Consider the following 24,489-nt stretch of genomic DNA (forward strand, 5'->3'; position numbering starts at 1 on the left):
CAAAACTACACTGCCCTAGACCCTGAAACTCCACCACCCGCACGGCCCCATACAACGCCTGAACATCACTGCACTGCCCTAAACCCTGAAACACCACCCCCGCATGACCCCCTACACTGACCAAATGCTACTGCACTGCCCTAAACCCTGAAACACCACCCCTAGCAAAACCTCCTACACTGCCCGAACACTACTGCCCTAAACCCTGAAACACCACCCCCAGCACAACCCCCTACACTACCCGAACACCACTGCACTGCCCTAAACCCTGAAACACCAGCCCTAGCTCGACCCCCGACACTGCCCGAACACCACTAAGCTGCCCTAAACCCTGAACAACCAGCCCTTGCACAATCCCATACACTGCCCGAACACCACTGTGCTGCCCGAAACCTTGAAACACCAGCCCCAGCACGACCCCCTACACTGCCCAAACACCACTGTGCTGCCCTAAACCCTGAAACACCAGACCCAGCACGAACCCCTACACTGCCGAAACACCACTGTCTAACCCTGAAACACCACCCCCAGCAAGACCCCCTACACTGCCCGAACATCACTGCATTGCCCTAAACCCTAAAACTCTCCCCCAGCACTACCAAAAAACCACTGCACTACCCTAAACACTAACACACTACCCCCAGCACGACCCCCTACACTACTCAAACACAATTGCACTACCCTAAACACTAAACCACTACCCCAGCACCACTGCACTACCCTAAACCTTAAAATACTACCCCCAGCAAGACCCCCTACACTGCCCAAACACCACTGTGCTGCCCTAAACCCTGAAACACCAGACACAGCACGAACCCCTACACTGCCCGAACACCACTGCCCTAAACCAAGAAACACCACCCTCAGCACGACCTCCTACACTGCCCCAACAAAACTGCACTGCCCTAAACCCTGAAACACCACCCCTGCACGGCCCCATACAACGCCTGAACACCACTGTACTGCGCAAAACCCTGAAACACCACCCCCGCACGACCCCCTACACTGCCCAAATGCCACTGCACTGCCCTAAACCCTGAAACACCACCCCCAACAAAACCCCCTACACTGCCCGAACACCTCTGCCCTAAACCCTGAAAAACCACCCCCAGCAAGACCCCCTACACTGCCCGAACACCACTGCACTGCCCTAAACACTAAACACCACCCCCGCAAGACCCCTACACTGCCCGAACACCTCTGCCCAAAACCCTATAACACCAGCCCCATCATGACCCCCTACACTGCCCAAACACCACTGCACTGCCCTAAACCCTGAAACACCACCCCCAGCTACACCCCCTACACTGCCCGAACACCACCGCCCTAAACCCTGAAACACCATCCTCAGCAATACATCCTACACTGCCCGAACACCACTGATCTACCCTAAACCCTGAAACACCAACCCCAGCACGACCCTCTACACTGCCGGAACACCACAGCACTGCCCTAAACCCTGAAAAACCACCCCCAGCATGACCCCCTACACTGCCTGAACATCACTGCACTGCCCTAAACCATGAAACACCACCCCCAGCTACACCCCCTAAACTGCCCGAACACCACCGCCCTAAACCCTAAAACACCATCCCCAGCAAGACCCCCTACACTGTCTGTACACCACTGCATTAAACCCTGAAACACCACCGCAAGCAAGATTCCCTACACTGCCCGAACATCACTGCACTGCCCTAAACCATGAAACACCACCCCTTGCACGAACCCCTACACTGCCCGAACACCACTGCACTGCCCTAAACCCTAAAACACCACCCTCAGCATGACACCCTACAGTGCCCCAACAAAACTACACTGCCCTAAACCCTGAAACACCAACCCCACACGGCCCCATACAACACCTGAACATCACTGCACTGCCCTAAACCCTGAAACACCACCCCCGCACGACCCCCTACTCTGCCCAAACGCCACTGCACTGCCCTAAACCCTGAAACACCACCCCCAGCAAAACCTCATACACTGCCCGAACACCACTGCCATAAACCCTGAAACACCACCCCCAGCACAACCCCCTACACTACCCGAACACCACTGCACTGCCCTAAACCCTGAAACACCAGCCCCAGCTCGACCCCCAACACTGCCCGAACACCACTGAGCTGCCCTAAACCCTGAAACACCAGCCCTAGCACAACCCCATACACTGCCTGAACACCACTGTGCTGCCCTAAACCCTGAAACACCAGCCCCAACACGACCCCCTACACTGCCCAAACACCACTGCCCTGCCCTAAACCCTGAAACACCACACCCAGCACGAACCCCTACACTGCCCGAACACCACTGCCCTAACCCTGAAACACCACCCCCAGCAAGACCCCCTACACTGCCCGAACATCACTGCACTGCCCTAAACTCTAAAACACTCCCCCAGCACGACTCCCTACACTACCAAAACACCACTGCACTACCCTTAACACTAACACACTACCCCCAGCTCGACCCCCTACACTACACAAACACCATTGCACTACCCTAAACCCTAAAACACTACCCCCAGAATTACCCCCCACTCCACCTAAACACCACTGCACTCCCCTAAACACTAAACCACTACCCCCAGCACCACTAAGCTGCCCTAAACCCTGAAACACCAGCCCTTGCACAACCCCATGCACTGCCCGAACACCACTGTGCTGCCCTAAACCTTGAAACACCAGCCCCAGCACGACCCCCTACACTGCCCAAACACCACTGTGCTGCCCTAAACCCTGAAACACCAGACCCAGCACGAACCCCCTCACTGCCGAAACAACACTGCCTAACACTGAAACACCACCCCAAGCAAGACCCCCTACACTGCCCGAACATCACTGTGCTGCCCTAAACCCTGAAACTCTCCCCCAGCACTACCAAAAAACCACTGCACTACCCTAAACACTAACACACTACCCCCAGCACGACCCCCTACACTACTCAAACACCATTGCACTACCCTAAACCCTAGAACACTACCCCCAGAAGTACCCCCACTCCACATAAACACTACTGCACTCCCCTAAACACTAAACCACTACCCCCAGCACCACTGCACTACCCTAAACCTTAAAACACTACCCCCAGCAACACCCCCTACACTGCCCAAACATCACTGTGCTGCCCTAATCCCTGAAACACCAGACCCAGCACGAACCCCTACACTGCCCGAACACCACTGCCCTAAACCCTGAAATACCACCTTAGCACGACCCCCTACACTGCCCCAACAAAACTGCACTGCCCTAAACCCTGAAACACCACCCCTGCACGGCCCCATACAACGCCTGAACACCACTGTACTGCGCTAAACCCTGAAAAACCACCCCCGCACGACCCCCTACACTGCCCAAAATGCCACTGCACTGCCCTAAACCCAAAAACACCACCCCCAACAAGACCTCCTACACTGCCCGAACACCTCTGCCCTAAACCCTGAAACACCACCCCCAGCAAGACCCCCTACACTGCCCGAACGCCACTGCATTGCCCTAAACACTAAACACCACCCCCCGCAAGACCCCTACACTGCCCGAACACCTCTGCCCAAAACCCTATAACACCAGCCCCAGCACCATCACGACCCCCTACACTGCCCAAACACCACTGCACTGCCCTAAACCCTGAAACACCACCCCCAGCTACACCCCCTACACTGCCTGAACACCACCGCCCTAAACCCTGAAACACCATCCTCAGCAATACAACCTACACTGCCTGAACACCACTGATCTGCCCTAAACCCTGAAACACCAACCCCAGCACGACCCTCTACACTGCCAGAACACCTCAGCACTGCCCTAAACCCTGAAAAACCACCCCCAGCATGAGCCCCTACACTGCCTGAACATCACTGCACTGATCTAAACCATGAAACACCACCCCCAGCTACACCCCCTACACTGCCCGAACACCACCGCCCTAAACCCTGAAACACCATCCTCAGCAATACATCCTACACTGCCCGAACACCACTGATCTGCCCTAAACCCTGAAACACCAACCCCAGCACGACCCTCTACACTGCCGGAACACCTCAGCACTGCCCTAAACCCTGAAAAACCACCCCCAGCATGACCCCCTACACTGCCTGAACATCACTGCACTGCCCTAAACCATGAAACACCACCCCCAGCTACACCCCCTACACTGCCCGAACACCACCGCCCTAAACCCTGAAACACCATCCCCAGCAAGACCCTCTACACTGTCTGTACACCACTGCCCTAAACCCTGAAACAACACCGCAAGCAAGATTCCCTACACTGCCCGAACATCACTGCACTGCCCTAAACCATGAAACACCACCCCCTGCACGAACCCCTACTCTGCCCGAACACCACTGCACTGCCCTAAACCCTAAAACACCACCCTCAGCACGACACCCTACACTGCCCCAACAAAACTACACTGCCCTAAACCCTGAAACACCAACCCCACACGGCCCCATACAACACCTGAACATCACTGCACTGCCCTAAACCCTGAAACACCACCCCCGCACGACCCCCTACACTGCCCAAACGCCACTGCACTGCCCTAAACCCTGAAACACCACCCCCAGCAAAACCTCATACACTACCCGAACACCACTGCCATAAACCCTGAAACACCACCCCCAGCACAACCCCCTACACTACCCGAACACCACTGCACTGCCCTAAACCCTGAAACACCAGCCCCAGCTCGACCCCCAACACTGCCCGAACACCACTGAGCTGCCCTAAACCCTGAAACACCAGCCCTAGCACGACCCCATACACTGCCCGAAACCACTGTGCTGCCCTAAACCCTGAAACACCAGCCCCAACACAACCCCCTACACTGCCCAAACACCACTGCCCTGCCCTAAACCCTGAAACACCACACCCAGCTACACCCCCTACACTGCCCGCACACCACCGCCCTAAACCCTGAAACACCATCCTCAGCAAGACATCCTACACTGCCCGAACACCACTGATCTGCCCTAAACCCTGAAACACCAACCCCAGCACGACCCCCTACACTGCCCGAACACCACTGCACTGCCCTAAACCCTGAAACACCACCAACAGCATGACCACCTACACTGCCTGAACATCACTGCACTGCCCTAAACCATGAAACATCATCCCCTGTACGACCCCCTACACTGCCCAAACACAACTGCGCTGCCCTAAACCCTAAAACACCAGCCCCAGCAACACCCCCTACACTGCCCGAACACCACTGCACTGCCCTAAACCCTGAAACACCACCCCCAGCAAGACCCCCTACACTGTCTGTACACCACTGCCCTAAACCATGAAACACCACCCCCTGCACGACCCCCTACACTGCCCGAACACCACTGCACTGCCCTAAACCCTGAAACACCACCCTCAGCACGACCCGCTACACTGCCCCAACAAAACTACACTGCCCTAAACCCTAAAACACCACCACCCGCACGGCCCCATACAACACCTGAACATCACTGCACTGCCCTAAATCCTGAAACACCACCCCCGCACGACCCCCTATACTGCCCAAATGCCACTGCACTGCCCTAAACCCTGAAACACCACCCCCAGCAAAACCTCATACACTGCCCGAACACCACTGCCCTAAACCCTGAAACACCACCCCCAGCACAACCCCCTACTCTACCCGAACACCACTGTACTGCCCTAAACCCCGAAACACCAGCCCCAGCTCGACCCCAACACTGCCCGAACACCACTGAGCTGCCATAAACCCTGAAACACCAGCCCTAGCAAGACCCCATACACTGCCCGAACACCACTGTGCTGCCCTAAACCCTGAAACACCAGCCCCAGCACGACCCCCTACACTGCCCAAACACCACTGTGCTGCCCTAAACCCTGAAACACCAGACCCAGCACGAACCCCTACACTGCCCGAACACCACTGCCCTAACCCTGAAACACCACCCCCAGCAAGACCCCCTACACTGCCCGAACATCACTGCACTGCCCTAAACTCTAAAACACTCCCCCAGCACGACTCCCTACACTACCAAAACACCACTGCACTACCCTAAACACTAACACACTACCCCAGAATTACCCCCACTCCACCTAAACACCACTGCACTCCCCTAAACACTAAACCACTACCCCCAGCACCACTGCACTACCCTAAACCTTAAAACACTACCCCCAGCAAGACCCCCTACACTGCCCAAACACCACTGTGCTGCCCTAAACCCTGAAACACCAGACCCAGCACGAACCCCTACACTGCCTGAACACCACTGCCCTAAACCCTGAAACACCACCCTCAGCACGACCCCTACACTGTCCAAAAACCACTGCCCTGAAGCCTGAAACACCACCCCATTAAGACCCCCTACACTGCTCGAAAACCACTGCACTGCCCTAAACCCTGAAACACCACCCCATGCATGACCCCATACAACACCCGAACACAACTGCACTGCCCTAAACCCTGAAACACCACCCTCAGTATGACCTCCTACACTGCCCGAACACCACTGCACTAAACCCTGAAACACCACCCCCAGCAAGACCCCCTACACTGCCCGAACACCACTGCACTGCCCTAAACACTAAACACCACCCCCGCAAGACCCCTACACTGCCCGAACACCTCTGCCCAAAACCCTATAACACTAGCCCCAGCACGACCCCCTACACTGCCCAAACACCACTGCACTGCCCTAAACCCTGAAACACCACCCCCACCTACAGCCCCTACACTGCCCGAACACCACCGCCCTAAACCCTGAAACACCATCCTCAGCAAGACATCCTACACTGCCCGAACACCACTGATCTGCCCTAAACCCTGAAACACCAACCCCAGCACGACCTCCTACACTGCCCGAACACCTCTGCACTGCCCTAAACCCTGAAAAACCACCCCCAGCATGACCCCCTACACTGCCTGAACATCACTGCACTGCCCTAAACCATGAAACACCACTCCCTGTACGACCCCCTACACTGCCCGAACCCAACTGCGTTGCCCTAAACCCTGAAACACCAGCCCCAGCAACACCCCCTTCACTGCCCGAACATCACTGCACTGCCCTACACCCTGAAACACCACCCCCAGCAAGACCCCCTACACTGTCTATACACCACTGCCCTAAACCCTGAAACACCACCGCAAGCAAGATCCCCTACACTGCCCGAACATCACTGCACTGCCCTAAACCATGAAACATCACCCTCAGCACGACCCCCTACACTGCCCCAACAAAACTACACTGCCCTATACCCTGAAACACCACCCCCCGCACGGCCCCATACAATGCCTGAACATCACTGCACTGCCCTAAACCCTGAAACACCACCCCCGCACGACTCCCTAAACTGCCCAAACGCCACTGCACTGCCCTAAACCCTGAAACACCACCCCCAGCAAAACCTCCTACACTGCCCGAACACCACTGCCCTAAACCCTGAAACACCACCCCCAGCACAACCCCCTACACTACCCGAACATCACTGCACTGCCCTAAACACTGAAAAACCACCCCCAGTAAGACCCCCTACACTGCACGCACACCACTGCCCTAAACCCTGAAAACCACCCCCAGCAAGACCCCCTACACTGCACGAACACCACTGCACTGCCCTAAACCCAGAAACACCAACCCCCAGCAAGACCCCCTACACTGTCCAAAAACCACTGCCCTAAAGCCTGAAACACCACCCCATTAAGACCCCCTACACTGCTCGAAAACCACTGCACTGCCCTAAACCCTGAAACACCACCCCATGCATGACCCCATACAACACCCGAACACAACTGCACTGCCCTAAACCCTGAAACACCAAGCCAAGCACAACCACTACACTGCCCGAACACCACTGCACTGCCCTAAACCCTGAAACACTACCCTCAGTATGACCTCCTACACTGCCCGAACACCACTGCACTAAACCCTGAAACACCACCCCAGCAAGACCCCCTACACTGTCCAAAAACCACTGCCCTAAAGCCTTAAACACCACCCCATCAAGACCCCCTACACTGCCCGAACACCACTGCACTGCCCTAAACCCTGAAACACTAGCCCCCCCGCATGATCCCTAAACTGCCCGAACACCACTGCACTGCCCAAAACTCTAAACACCACCCCCAGCATGACCCCCTACACTGCACGAACACCACTGCCCTAAACCCTGAAACACCACCCCAGCAAGACCCCCTACACTGCCCTAAACCCTGAAACACCACCCCATACACGACCCCCTACACTGCCTGAGCACCACTACACAACCCTAAACCCTTAGACACCACCACTGCACCACCCCTTACACTGCTCAAACACCACTGCACTGCCCTAAACACTAAACACCACCCCTGCAAGACCCCTACACTGCCTGAACATCTCTGCCCTAAACCCTATAACACCAGCCCCAGCACGACCCCCTAAACTGCCCAAACACCACTGCACTGCCCTAAACCCTGAAACACCACCCCCAGCTACACCCCTACACTGACCGAACACCACCGCCCTAAACCCTGAAACACCATCCTCAGCAAGACATCCTACAGTGCCCGAACACCACTGAACTGCCCTAAACCCTGAAACACCAACCCCAACACGACCCCCTACACTGCCCGAACATCACTGCACTGCCCTAAACCCTGAAACACCACCCCAGCACGACCCCCCTATACTGCCTGAACATCACTGCACTGCCCTAAACCATGAAACACCAACCCCTGTGCGACCCCCTACACTGCCCGAACACAACTGCGCTGCCCTAAACCCTGAAACACAAGCCCCAGAAACACCCCCTACACTGCCCGAACACCGCTGCACTGCCCTAAACCCTGAAACACCACCGCAATCAAGATCCCCTACACTGTCTGTACACCACTGCCCTCAACCCTGAAACACCACCGCAATCAAGATCCCCTACACTGCCCGAACATCACTGAACTGCCCTAAACCATGAAACACCACCCCCTGCATGACCCCCTACACTGCCCGAACACCACTGCACTGCCCTAAACCCTGAAACACCACCCTCAGCATGACACCCTACACTGCCCCAACAAAACTGCACTGCCCTAAACCCTGAAACACCACCCCCTGAACGGCCCCATACAACGCCTGAACACCACTGTACTGCCCTAAACCCTGAAACACCACCGCCGCACGACACCCTACACTGCCCCAATGCCACTGCACTGCCCTAAACCCTGAAACACCACCCCCAGCAAGACCCCCTACACTGCCCGAACACCACTGCCCTAAACCCTGAAACACCACCCCCAGCAAGACCCCCTACACTGCCCGAACACCACTGCACTGCCCTAAACACTAAACATCACCCCCTGCAAGACCCCTACACTGCCCAAACACCTCTGCCCAAAACCCTATAACACCAGCCCCAGCACGACCCCCTACACTGCCCAAACACCACTGCACTGCCCTAAACCCTGAAACACCACCCCCAGCTACACCCCCTACACTGCCATAACACCACCACCCTAAACCCTGAAACACCAACCTCAGCAGGACATCCTACACTGCCCGAACTCCACTGATCTGCCCTAAACCCTGAAACACCAACCCCAGCACGACCCCCTACACTGCCCGAACACCTCCGCACTGCCTTAAACCCTGAAAAACCACCCCCAGCTACACCCCCTACACTGCCCGAACACCACCGTCCTAAACCCTGAAACACCATCCCCAGCAAGACCCCCTACACTGCCCGAACACCACTTCCCTAAACCCTGAAACACCACCCCCAGTAAAACCCCCTACACTGCCCGAACACCACTGCACTGCCCTAAACACTAAACACCACCCGCAAGACCCCTACACTGCCCGAACACCTCTGCCCAAAACCCTATAACACCAGCCCCAGCATGACCCCCTACACTGCCCAAACACCACTGCACTGCCCTAAACCCTGAAACACCACCCCCAGCTACACCCCCTACACTGCCCGAACACCACCGCCCTAAACACTGAAACACCATCCTCAGCAAGACATCCTACACTGCCCGAACACCACTGATGTGCCCTAAACCCTGAAACACCAACCCCAGCACGACCCCCTACACTGCCAGAACACCTCCGCACTGCCCTAAACCATGAAAAACCACCCCCAGCATGACCCCCTACACTGCCTGAACATCACTGCACTGCCCTAAACCATGAAACACCACCCCCAGCTACACCCCCTACACTGCCCGAACACCACCGCCCTAAACCCTGAAACACCATCCCCAGCAAGACCCCCTACACTGCCCAAACACCACTGCCCTAAACCCTGAAACACCACCCCAGCAAGACCCCCTACACTGCTCGAACACCACTGCACTGCCATAAACACTAAACACCACCCGCAAGACCCCTACACTGCCCGAACACCTCTGCCCAAAACCCTATAACACCAGCCCCAGCACGACCCCCTACACTGCCCAAACACCACTGCACTGCCCTAAACCCTGAAACACCACCCCCAGCTATACCCCCTACACTGCCCGAACACCAGCACCCTAAACCCTGAAACACCATCCTCAGCAAAACATCCTACACTGCCCGAACACCACTGATCTGCCCTAAACCCTGAAACACCAACCCCAGCACGACCCCCTACACTGCCCGAACACCTCCGCACTGCCCTAAACCCTGAAAAACCACCCCCAGCATGACCCCCTACACTGCCTGAACATCACTGCACTGCCCTAAACCATGAAACACCACCCCCTGTTCGACCCCCTACACTGCCCGAACACAACTGCGCTGCCCTAAACCCTGAAACACCAGCCCAGCAACACCCCCTACACTGCCCGAACACCACTGCATTGCCCTAAACCCTAAAGCACCACCGCCAGCAAGACCCCCTACACTGTCTGTACACCACTGCCCTAAACCCTGAAACACCACCGCAAGCAAGATCCCCTACACTGACCGAATATCACTGCACCGCCCTAAACCATGAAACACTACCCCCTGCACGAACCCCTACACTGTCTGTACACCACTGCCCTAAACCATGAAACACTACCACCTGCATGACCCCCTACACTGCCCGAACACCACTGCACTGCCCTAAACCCTGAAACACCACCCTCAGCATGACCCCCTTCACTGCTCCAACAAAACTACACTGCCCTAAAACCTGAAACACCACCACCCGCACGGCCCCATACAACGCCTGAACATCACGGCACTGCCCTAAACCCTGAAACACCACCCCCGCACGACCCCCTACTCTGCCCAAACACCACTGCACTGCCCTAAACCCTGAAACACCACCCCCAGCAAAACCTCCTACACTGCCCGAACACCACTGCCCTAAACCCTGAAACACCACCCCCAGCACAACCCCCTACACTACCCGAACACCACTGCACTGCCCTAAACCCTGAAACACCAGCCCCAGCTCGACCCCCAACACTGCCCGAACACCACTGAGCTGCCCTGAACCCTGAAACACCAGCACTTGCACGACCCCATTCACTGCCCGAACACCACTGTGCTGCCCTGTACCCTGAAACACCAGCCCAAGCACGACCTCCTACACTGCCCAAACACCACTGTGCTGCCCTAAACCCTGAAACACCAGACCACGCACGAACCCCTACACTGCCCAAACACCACTGCCCTAACCCTGAAACACCACCCCCAGCAAGACCCCCTACACTGCCCGAACATCACTGCACTGCCCTAAACCCTAAAACACTCCCCCAGCACAACTCCCTACACTACCAAAATACCACTGCACTACCCTAAACAATAACACACTACCCCCAGAAGTACCCCCCACTCCACCTAAACACCACTGCACTCCCCTAAACACTAAACCACTACCCCCAGCACCACTGCACTACCCTAAACCTTAAAACACTACCCCCAGCAAGACCCCCTACACTGCCCAAACACCACTGTGCTGCCCTAGACCCTGAAACACCAGACCCAGCACAAACCCCTACACTGCCCGAACACCACTGCCCTAAACCCGGAAACACCACCCTCAGCACGACCCCCTACATTGCCCCAACAAAACTGCACTGCCCTAAACCCTGAAACACCACCCCCACACGACCCCCTACACTGCCCAAATGCCACTGCACTGCCCTAAACCCTGAAACACCACCCCTAGCAAGACCCCCTACACTTCCCGAACACCACTGCCCTAAACCCTGAAACACCACCCCCAGCAAGACCCCCTACACTGCCCGAACACCACTGCACTGCCCTAAACACTAAACACCACCCCCCGCAAGACCCCTACGCTGCCCGAACACCTCTGCCCAAAACCCTATAACACCATCCCCAGCACGACCCCCTACACTGCCCAAACACCACTGCACTGCCCTAAACCCTGAAACACCACCCCCAGCAAGACCCCCTACACTGCCCGAACACCACTGCACTGCCCTAAACACTAAACACCACCCCCCTCATAACCCCTACACTGCCCGAACACCTCTGCCCAAAACCCTATAACACCAGCCCCAGCACGACCCCCTACACTGCCCAAACACCACTGCACCGCCCTAAACCCTGAAACACCATCCTCAGAAAGACATCCTACACTGCCCGAACACCACTGATCTGCCCTAAACCCTGAAACACCAACCCCAGCACAACCCCCTACACTAACCGAACACCTCCTCACTGCCCTAAACCCTGAAAAACCATCCCCAGCATGACCCCCTACACGGCCTGAACATCACTGCACTGCCCTAAACCATGAAACACCACCACCAGCTACACCCCCTACACTGCCCAAACACCACCGCCCTAAACCCTGAAACACCATCCTCAGCAAGACCCCCTACACTGCCCGAACACCACTGCCCTAAACCCTGAAACACCACCCCCAGCAAGACCCCCTACACTGCCCGAACACCACTGCACTGCCCTAAACACTAAACACCACCCCCCGCAAGACCCCAACACTGCCCGAACACCTCTGCCCAAAACCCCATCACACCAGCCCCAGCACGACCCCGACACTGCCCAAACACCACTGCACTGCCCTAAACCCTGAAACACCACCCCCAGTTACACCCCCTACACTTCCCGAACACCACCGCCCTAAACCGTGAAACACCATCCTCAGCAAGACATCCTACACTGTCCGAACACCACTGATCTGCCCTAAACCCTGAAACACCAACCCCAGCACGACCCCCTACACTGCCCGAACACCTCCGCACTGCCCTAAACCCTGAGAAACCACCCCCAGCATGACCCCCAACACTGCCTGAACATCACTGCACTGCACTAAACCATGAAACACCACCCCCTGTACGACCAACTACACTGCCCGAACACAATTGCGCTGCCCTAAACCCTGAAACACCAGCCCAGCAACACCCCCTACACTGCCCGAACACCACTGCACTGCCCTAAACCCTGAAACACCACCCCCAGCAAGACCCCCTACACTGTCTGTACACCACTGCCCTAAACCCTGAAACACCACCTCAAGCAAGATCCCCTACACTGCCCGAAAATCACTGCACTGCCCTAAACCCTGAAACACCACACCCGCACGACCCCCTACACTGCCCAAATGCCACTGCACTGCCCTAAACCCTGAAACACCACCCCCAGCATAACCTCCTACACTGCCCGAACACTACTGCCCTAAACCCTGAAACACCACCACCAGCACAACCCCCTACACTACCCAAACACCACTGCACTGCCCTAAACCCTGAAACACCAGCCCTAGCTCGACCCCCGACACTGCCCGAACACCACTAAGCTGCCCTAAACCCTGAACCACCAGCCCTTGCACAACCCCATACACTGCCCGAACACCACTGTGCTGCCCGAAACCTTGAAACACCAGCCCCAGCACGACCCCCTACACTGCCCAAACACCACTGTGCTGCCCTAAACCCTGAAACAACAGACCCAGCACGAACCCCTACACTGCCAAAACACCACTGCCTAACCCTGAAACACCACCCCCAGCAAGACCCCCTACACTGCCCGAACATCACTGCGCTGCCCTAAACCCTAAAACTCTCCCCCAGCACTACCAAAAAACCACTGCACTACCCTAAACACTAACACACTACCCTCAGCACGACCCCCTAATTCTACTCAAACACCATTGCACTACCCTAAACCCTAAAACACTACCCCCAGAAGTACCCCCCACTCCACATAAACACCACTGCACTCCCCTAAACACTAAACCACTACCCCAGCACCACTGCACTACCCTAAACCTTAAAACACCACCCCCAGCAAGAACCCCTACACTGCCCAAACACCACTGTGCTGCCCTAAACCCTGAAACACCAGACCCAGCACGAACCCCTACACTGCCCGAACACCACTGCCATGAACCCTGAAACACCACCCTCAGCACGACCCCCTACACTGCCCCAACAAAACTGCACTGCCCTAAACCCTGAAACACCACCCCTGCACGGCCCCATACAACGCCTGAACACCACTGTACTGCGCTAAACCCTGAAACACCACCCCCGCATGACCCCCTACACTGCCCAAATGCCACTGCACTGCCCTAAACCCTGAAACACCACCCCCAACAAAACCCCCTACACTGCCCAAACACCTCTGCCCTAAACCCTGAAACACCACCCCCAGCAAGACCCCCTACACTGCCCGAACACCACTGCACTGCCCTAAACACTAAACACCACCCCCCGCAAGACCCCTACACTGCCCGAACACCACTGCCCTAAACCCTGAAACACCACCCCAGCAAGACCCCCTACACTGCCCGAACACCACTGCACTGCCCTAAACCCTGAAACACCACCCCATACACGACCCCCTACACTGCCTGAGCACCACTGCACAACCCTAAACCCTTATACACCACCACTGTACCACCCTCTACACTGCTCAAACACCACTGCACTGCCCTAAACACTAAACACCACCCCTGCAAGACCCCTACACTGCCCGAACACCTCTGCCCTAAACCCTATAACACCAGCCCCAGCACGACCCCCTACACTGCCCAAACACCACTGCACTGCCCTAAACCCTGAAACACCACCCCCAGCTACACCCCCTACACTGCCCGAACACCACCGCCCTAAACCCTGAAACAGCATCCTCAGCAATACATCCTACACTGCCCAAACACCACTGATCTGCCCTGAACCCTGAACCCTGAAACACCAACCCCAGCACGACCCTCTACACTGCCGGAACACCACAGCACTGCCCTAAACCCTGAAAAACCACCCCCAGCATGACCCCCTACACTGCCTGAACATCACTGCACTGCCTTAAACCATGAAACACCACCCACAGCTTCACCCCCTACACTGCCCGAACACCACTGCCCTAAACCCTGAAACACCATCCCCAGCAAGACCCCCTACACTGTCTGTACACCACTGCATTAAACCCTGAAACACCACCGCAAGCAAGATTCCCTACACTGCCCGAACATCACTGCACTGCCCTAAACCATGAAACACCACCCCTTGCACGAACCCCTACACTGCCCGAACACCACTGCACTGCCCTAAACCCTAAAACACCACCCTCAGCACGACACCCTACACTGCCCCAACAAAACTACACTGCCCTAAACCCTGAAACACCAACCCCACACGGCCCCATACAACACCTGAACATCACTGCACTGCCCTAAACCCTGAAACACCACCCTCAGCACGACCCCCTACTCTGCCCAAACGCCACTGCACTGCCCTAAACCCTGAAACACCACCCCCAGCAAAACCTCATACACTACCCGAACACCACTGCCATAAACCCTGAAACACCATCCCCAGCACAACCCCCTACACTACCCAAACACCACTGCACTGCCCTAAACCCTGAAACACCAGCCCCAGCTCGACCCCCAACACTGCCCGAACACCACTGAGCTGCCCTAATCCCTGAAACACCAGCCCTAGCACGACCCCATACACTGCCCGAACACTACTGTGCTGCCCTAAACCCTGAAACACTAGCCCCAACACGACCCCCTACACTGCCCAAACACCACTGCCCTGCCCTAAACCCTGAAACACCACACCCAGCTACACCCCCTACACTGCCCGCACACCACCGCCCTAAACCCTGAAACACCATCCTCAGCAAGACATCCTACACTGCCCGAACACCACTGATCTGCCCTAAACCCTGAAACACCAACCCCAGCACGACCCCCTACACTGCCCGAACACCACTGCACTGCCCTAAAACCTAAAACACCACCCCCAGCATGACCCCCTACACTGCCTGAACATCACTGCACTGCCCTAAACCATGAAACATCACCCCCTGTACAACCCCCTACACTGCCCGAACACAACTGCGCTGCCCTAAACCCTGAAACACCAGCCCCAGCAATACTCCCTACACTGCCCGAACACCACTGCACTGCCCTAAACCCTGAAACACCACCCCCAGCAAGACCCCCTACACTGTCTGTACACCACTGCCCTAAACCATGAAACACCACCCCCTGCACGACCCCCTACACTGCCCGAATACCACTGCACTGCCCTAAACCCTGAAACACCACCCTCAGCACGACCCGCTACACTGCCCCAACAAAACTACACTGCCCTAAACCCTGAAACACCACCACCCGCACGGCCCCATACAACGCCTGAACATCACTGCACTGCCCTAAACCCTGAAATACCACCCCCGCACGACCCCCTACACTGCCCAAATGCCACTTCACTGCCCTAAACCCTGAAACACCACCCCCAGCAAAACCTCCTACACTGCCCGAACACCACTGCCTTAAACCCTGAAACACCACCCCCAGCACAACCCCCTACACTGCCCGAACACCACTGCACTGCTCTAAACCCTGAAACACCAGCCCCAGCTCGACCCCAACACTGCCCGAACACCACTGAGCTGCCCTAAACCCTGAAACACCAGCCCTAGCACGACCCCATACACTGCCCGAACACCACTGTGCTGCCCTAAACCCTGAAACACCAGCCCCAGCACGACCCCCTACACTGCCCAAACACCACTGTGCTGCCCTAAACCCTGAAACACCAGACCCAGCACGAACCCCTACACTGCCCGAACACCACTGCCCTAACCCTGAAACACCACCCCCAGCAAGACCCCCTACACTGCCCGAACATCACTGCACTGCCCTAAACTCTAAAACACTCCCCCAGCACGACTCCCTACACTACCAAAACACCACTGCACTACCCTTAACACTAACACACTACCCCCAACACGACCCCCTACACTACACAAACACCACTGCACTCCCCTAAACACTAAACCACTACCCCCAGCACCACTAAGCTGCCCTAAACCCTGAAACACCAGCCCTTGCACAACCCCATACACTGCCCGAACACCACTGTGCTGCCCTAAACCTTGAAACACCAGCCCCAGAACGACCCCCTACACTGCCCAAACACCACTGTGCTGCCCTAAACCCTGAAACACCAGACCCAGCACGAACCCCTACACTGCCGAAACAACACTGCCTAACCCTGAAACACCACCCCCAGCAAGACCCCCTACACTGCCCGAACATCACTGCGCTGCCCTAAACCCTGAAACTCTCCCCCAGCACTACAAAAAAAACCACTGCACTACCCTAAACACTAACACACTACCCCCAGCACGACCCCCTACACTACTCAAACACCATTGCACTACCCTAAACCCTAGAACACTACCCCCAGAAGTACACCCACTCCACATAAACACCACTGCACTCCCCTAAACACTAAACCACTACCCCCAGCACCACTGCACTACCCTAAACCTTAAAACACTACCCCCAGCAACACCGCCTACACTGCCCAAACACCACTGTGCTGCCCTAATCCCTGAAACACCAGACCCAGCACGACCCTCTACACTGCCGGAACACCACAGCACTGCCCTAAACCCTAAAAAACCACCCCCAGCATGACCCCCTACACTGCCTGAACATCACTGCACTGCCCGAAACCATGAAACACCACCCCCAGCTTCACCCCCTACACTGCCCGAACACCACCGCCCTAAACCCTGAAACGCCATCCCCAGCAAGACCCCCTACACTGTCTGTACACCACTGCATTGAACCCTGAAACACCACCGCAAGCAAGATTCCCTACACTGCCCGAACATCACTGCACTGCCCTAAACCATGAAACACCACCCCTTGCACGAACCCCTACAGTGCCCGAACACCACTGCACTGCCCTAAACCATAAAACACCACCCTCAGCATGACACCCTACACTGCCCCAACAAAACTACACTGCCCTAAACCCTGAAACACCAACCCCACACGGCCCCATACAACACCTGAACACCACTGCACTGCCCTAAACCCTGAAACACCACCCCCGCACGACCCCCTACTCTGCCAAAACGCCACTGCACTGCCCTAAACCCTGAAACACCACCCCCAGAAAAACCTCATACATTACCCGAACACCACTGCCATAAACCCTGAAACACCACCCTCAGCACAACCCCCTACACTACCCGAACACCACTGCACTGCCCTAAACCCTGAAACACCAGCCCCAGCTCGACCCCCAACACTGCCCGAACACCACTGAGCTGCCCTAAACCCTGAAACACCAGCCCTAGCACGACCCCATACACTGCCTGAACACCACTGTGCTGCCCTAAACCCTGAAACACCAGCCCCAATATGACCCCCTACACTGCCCAAACACCACTGCCCTGCCCTAAACCCTGAAACACCACACCCAGCTACACCCCCTACACTGCCCGCACACCACCGCCCTAAACCCTGAAACACCATCCTCAGAAAGACATCCTACACTGCCCGAACACCACTGATCTGCCCTAAACCCTGAAACACCAACCCCAGCACGACCCCCTACACTGCCCGAACACCACTGCACTGCCCTAAACCCTGAAACACCACCCCCAGCATGACCCCCTACACTGCCTGAACATCACTGCACTGCCCTAAACCATGAAACATCACCCCCTGTACAACCCCCTACACTGCCCGAACACAACTGCGCTGCCCTCAACCCTGAAACACCAGCCCCAGCAATACCCCCTACACTGCCCGAACACCACTGCACTGCCCTAAACCCTGAAACACCACCCCCAGCAAGACCCCCTACACTGTCTGTACACCACTGCCCTAAACCATGAAACACCACCCCCTGCACGACCCCCTACACTGCCCGAATACCACTGCACTGCCCTAAACCCTGAAACACCACCCTCAGCACGACCCGCTACACTGCCCCAACAAAACTACACTGCCCTAAACCCTGAAACACCACCACCCGCACGGCCCCACACAACGCCTGAACATCACTGCACTGCCCTAAACCCTGAAATACCACCCCCGCACGACCCCCTACACTGCCCAAATGCCACTGCACTGCCCTAAACCCTGAAACACCACCCCCAGCTCGACCCCAACACTGCCCGAACACCACTGAGCTGCCCTAAACCCTGAAACACCAGCCCTAGCACGACCCCATACACTGCCCGAACACCACTGTGCTGCCCTAAACCCTGAAACACCAGCCCCAGCACGACCCCCTACACTGCCCAAACACCACTGTGCTGCCCTAAACCCTGAAACACCAGACCCAGCGCGAACCCCTACACTGCCCGAACACCACTGCCCTAACCCTGAAACACCACCCCCAGCAAGACCCCCTACACTGCCCGAACATCACTGCACTGCCCTAAACTCTAAAACACTCCCCCAGCACGACTCCCTACACTACCAAAACACTACTGCACTACCCTTAACACTAACACACTACCCCCAGCACGACCCCCTACACTACACAAACACCATTGCACTACCCTAAACCCTAAAACACTACCCCCAGAATTACACCCCACTCCACCTAAACACCACTGCACTCCACTAAACACTAAACCACTACCCCCAGCACCACTAAGCTGCCCTAAACCCTGAAACACCAGCCCTTGCACAACCCCATACACTGCCCGAACACCACTGTGCTGCACTAAACCTTGAAACACCAGCCCCAGCACGACCCCCTACACTGCCCAAACACCACTGTGCTGCCCTAAACCCTGAAACACCAGACCCAGCACGAACCCCTACACTGCCGAAACAACACTGCCTAACCCTGAAACACCACCCCCAGCAAGACCCCCTACACTGCCCGAACATCACTGCGCTGCCCTAAACCCTGAAACTCTCCCCTAGCACTATCAACAAACCACTGAACTACCCTAAACACTAACACACTACCCCCAGCACGACCCCCTACACTACTCAAACACCATTGCAGTACCCTAAACCCTAGAACACTACCCCCAGAAGTACCCCCACTCCACATAAACACCACTGCACTCCCCTAAACACTAAACCACTACCCCCAGCACCACTGCACTACCCTAAACCTTAAAACACTACCCCCAGCAACACCCCCTACACTGCCCAAACACCACTGTGCTGCCCTAATCCCTGAAACACCAGACCCAGCACGAACCCCTACACTGCCCGAACACCACTGCCCTAAACCCTGAAATACCACCCTCAGCACGACCCCCTACACTGCCCCAACAAAACTGCACTGCCCTAAACCCTGAAACACCACCCCTGCACACCACCCCCGCACGACCCCCTACACTGCCCAAATGCCACTGCACTGCCCTAAACCCTGAAACACCACCCCCAACAAGACCCCCTACACTGCCTGAACACCTCTGCCCTAAACCCTGAAACACCACCCCCAGCAAGACCCCCTACACTGCCCGAACACCACTGCACTGCCCTAAACACTAAACACCACCCCCCGCAAGACCCCTACACTGCCCGAACACCTCTGCCCCAAACCCTATAACACCAGCCCAAGCCCCATCACGACCCCCTACACTGCCCGAACACCACCGCCCTAAACCCTGAAACACCATCCTCAGCAATACATCCTACACTGCCCGAACACCACTGATCTGCCCTAAACCCTGAAACACCAACCCCAGCACGACCCTCTACACTGCCGGAACACCTCAGCACTGCCCTAAACGCTGAAAAACCACCCCCAGCATGACCCCCTACACTGCCTGAACATCACTGCACTGATCTAAACCATGAAACACCACCCCCAGCTACACCCCCTACACTGCCCGAACACCACCGCCCTAAACCCTGAAACACCATCCTCAGCAATACATCCTACACTGCCCGAACACCACTGATCTGCCCTAAACCCTGAAACACCAACCCCAGCACGACCCTCTACACTGCCGGAACACCTCAGCACTGCCCTAAACCCTGAAAAACCACCCCCAGCATGACACCCTACACTGCCTGAACATCACTGCACTGCCCTAAACCATGAAACACCACCCCCAGCTACACCCCCTACACTGCCCGAACACCACCGCCCTAAACCCTGAAACACCATCCCCAGCAAGACCCCCTACACTGTCTGTACACCACTGCCCTAAACCCTGAAACACCACCGCAAGCAAGATTCCCTACACTGCCCGAACATCACTGCACTGCCCTAAACCATGAAACACCACCCCCTGCACGAACCCCTACACTGCCCGAACACCACTGCACTGCCCTAAACCCTAAAACACCACCCTCAGCACGACACCCTACACTGCCCCAACAAAACTACACTGCCCTAAACCCTGAAACACCAACCCCACACGGCCCCATACAACACCTGAACATCACTGAACTGCCCTAAACCCTGAAACACCACCCCCGCACGACCACCTACACTGCCCAAACGCCACTGCACTGCCCTAAACCCTGAAACACCACCCCCAGCAAAACCTCATACACTACCCGAACACCACTGCCATTAACCCTGAAACACCACCCCCAGCACAATCCCCTACACTACCCGAACACCACTGCACTGCCCTAAACCCTGAAACACGAGCCCCAGCTCGACCCCCAACACTGCCCGAACACCACTGAGCTGCCCTAAACCCTGAAACACCAGCCCTAGCACGACCCCATATACTGCCCGAACACCACTGTGCTGCCCTAAACCCTGAAACACCAGCCCCAACACGATCCCCTACACTGCCCAAACACCACTGCCCTGCCTTAAACCCTGAAACACCACACCCAGCTACACCCCCTACACTGCCCGCACACCACCGCCCTAAACCCTGAAACACCATCCTCAGCAAGACATCCTACACTGCCCGAACACCACTGATCTGCCCTAAACCCTGAAACACCAACCCCAGCACGACCCCCTACACTGCCCGAACACCACTGCACTGCCCTAAACCCTGAAACACCACCCCCAGCATGACCCCCTACACTGCCTGAACATCAATGCACTGCCCTAAACCATGAAACATCACCCCCTGTACGACCCCCTACACTGCCCGAACACATCTGCGCTGCCCTAAACCCTGAAACACCAGCCCCAGCAACACCCCCTGCACTGCCCGAACACCACTGCACTGCCCTAAACCCTGAGACACCAACCCAAGCACAACCACTACACTGCCCGAACACCACTGCATTGCCTTAAACCCTGAAACACCACCCTCAGTATGACCTCCTCCACAGCCTGAACACCACTGCCCTAAACCCTGAAACACCACCCCCAGCAAGACCCCCTACCCTGTCCAAAAACCACTGCCCTAAAGCCTGAAACACCACCCCATCAAGACCCCATACAACACCCGAACACCACTGCACTGCCCTAAACCCTGAGACACCAACCCAAGCACAACCAATACACTGCCCGAACACCACTGCACTGCCTTAAACCCTGAAACATCACCCTTAGTATGACCTCCTCCACAGCCTGAACACCACTGCACTAAACCCCGAAGCACCACCCCCAGCAAGACCCCCTACCCTGTCTAAAAACCACTGCCCTAAAGCCTGAAACACCACCCCATCAAGACCCCCTACACTGCTTGAAAACCACTGCACTGCCCTAAACCCTGAAACACCACCCCATGCATGACCCCATACAACACCCAAACACAACTGCACTGCCCTAAACCCTGAAACACCAACCCAAGCACAACCACTACACTGCCCGAACACCACTGCACTGCCCTAAACCCTGAAACACCACCCTCAGTATGACATCCTACACTGCCCGAACACCACTGCACTAAACCCTGAAACACCACCCCCAGCAAGACCCCCTACTCTGTCTAAAAACCACTGCCCTAAAGCCTGAAACACCACCCCATCAAGACCCCCTACACTGCCCTAAACCCTGAAACCCCCCCCCCAGCATGACCCCCTACACTGCCTGAACATCACTGCACTGCCCTAAACCATGAAACACCACCCCCAGCTACACCCCCTACACTGCCCGAACACCACCGCCCTAAACCCTGAAACACCACCCCCAGCAAGACCCCCTACACTGCCCGAACACCACTGCACTGCACTGCCCTAAACACTAAACACCACCCACAAGACCCCTACTCTGCCCGAACACCTCTGCCCAAAGCCACATAACACCATCCCCAGCATGACCCCCTACACTGCCCAAACACCACTGCACTGCCCTAAACCCTGAAACACCAGCCCCAGCTACACCCCCTACACTGCCCGAACACCACCGTCCTAAACACTGAAACACCATCCTCAGCAAGACATCCTACACTGCCCGAACACCACTGATCTGCCCTAAACCCTGAAACACCAACCCCAGCACGACCCCTACACTGCCCAAACACAACTGCGCTGCCCTAAACCCTGAAACACCAGCCCAGCAACACCCCCTACACTGCCCGAACACCACTGCACTGCCTTAAACCCTGAAACACCACCCCCAGCAAGACCCCCTACACTGTCTGTACACCACTGCCCTAAACCCTGAAACACCACTGCAAGCAAGATCCCCTACACTGCCCGAATGTCACTGCACTGCCCTAAACCATGAAACACCACCCCTAGCACGAACCCCTACACTGTCTGTACACCACTGCCCTAAACCATGAAACACTACCCTCTGCATGACCCCCTACACTGCCCGAACACCACTGCACTGCCCTAAACCCTGAAACACCACCCCCAGCAAGACCCCCTACACTGTCTATACACCACTGCCCTAAACCCTGAAACACAACCGCAAGCAAGATCCCCTACACTGTCCGAACATCACTGCACTGCCCTAAACCATGAAACACCACCCCCTGCACAAACCCCTACACTGCCCGAACACCACTGCACTGCCCTAAACCCTGAAACACCACCCTCAGCACGACCCCCTACACTGCCCCAACAAAAATACACTGCCCTAAACCCTGAAACACCACCCCCCGCAAGGCCCAATAAAACGCCTGAACATCACTGCAGTGCCCTAAAACCCTGAAACACCACCCCCGCATGACCCCCTACACTGCCCAAACGCCACTGCACTGCCCTAAACCCTGAAACACCACCCCCAGCAAAACCCCCTACACAGCCCGCACACCACTGCCCTAAACCCTGAAAAACCACCCCCAGCAAGACCCCCTACACTGCCCAAACACCACTGCACTGCCCTAAACCCAGAAACACCAGCCCCAGCACGACCCCCTACACTGTTAGAACACCACTGCACTGCCCTAAACCCTCAAACAACACCCCAGCATGA

Source organism: Triturus cristatus, chromosome 1_1 (assembly GCF_964204655.1).
Source record: "Triturus cristatus chromosome 1_1, aTriCri1.1, whole genome shotgun sequence".
In the NCBI taxonomy this organism is placed as follows: Eukaryota; Metazoa; Chordata; class Amphibia; order Caudata; family Salamandridae; genus Triturus; species Triturus cristatus.